Source organism: Corvus brachyrhynchos, unplaced genomic scaffold (assembly GCF_000691975.1).
Source record: "Corvus brachyrhynchos isolate BGI_N302 unplaced genomic scaffold, ASM69197v1 scaffold499, whole genome shotgun sequence".
NCBI classification, from domain to species: Eukaryota; Metazoa; Chordata; class Aves; order Passeriformes; family Corvidae; genus Corvus; species Corvus brachyrhynchos.
Window position 1 is genome coordinate 674,889 of NW_008239771.1, and position 349 is coordinate 675,237.

At 55.3% G+C, this 349-nt stretch overlaps 1 protein-coding gene across 1 annotated transcript in view; it reads right to left on the bottom strand.

The window, feature by feature from the left end:
• DMBT1 (deleted in malignant brain tumors 1) overlaps positions 1–349 on the bottom strand; it is a 45,439-nt gene that overhangs the window by 18,955 nt on the left and 26,135 nt on the right.

A 349-nucleotide genomic window follows, 5' to 3' on the forward strand; every position in this document is an offset into this window, starting at 1 on the left:
CCTTGTGTGTGGCAGGGGATGGCTGTGTGGTGATCATTTCCAGAGGGCTGGATGTCTCTGTTAGGGACGTGATGAGTTCAATGGCAATGGAAATGAAAAGCAGAGCTGGAGAACTAATGCCAGGAGAGGGTGGAGCTCTTTCCTACTACTTTCTCAACCTGACTGCAGCCTGACTTGCTCCCAGTCCTGCCCCATCCTCCCTCAATCTTGCCCTTTGCCCCTCACTGGACGCCAAGAGCAGGAGGTGTGGGGAGCCTGCTGTTCCATCTCTGAGCAAAAACGGGGTTTGTGCATGACATCAACTTCAGCCCAAGGCGGCAGAAAACACCAGCCTCAGCTCACCCCCGCC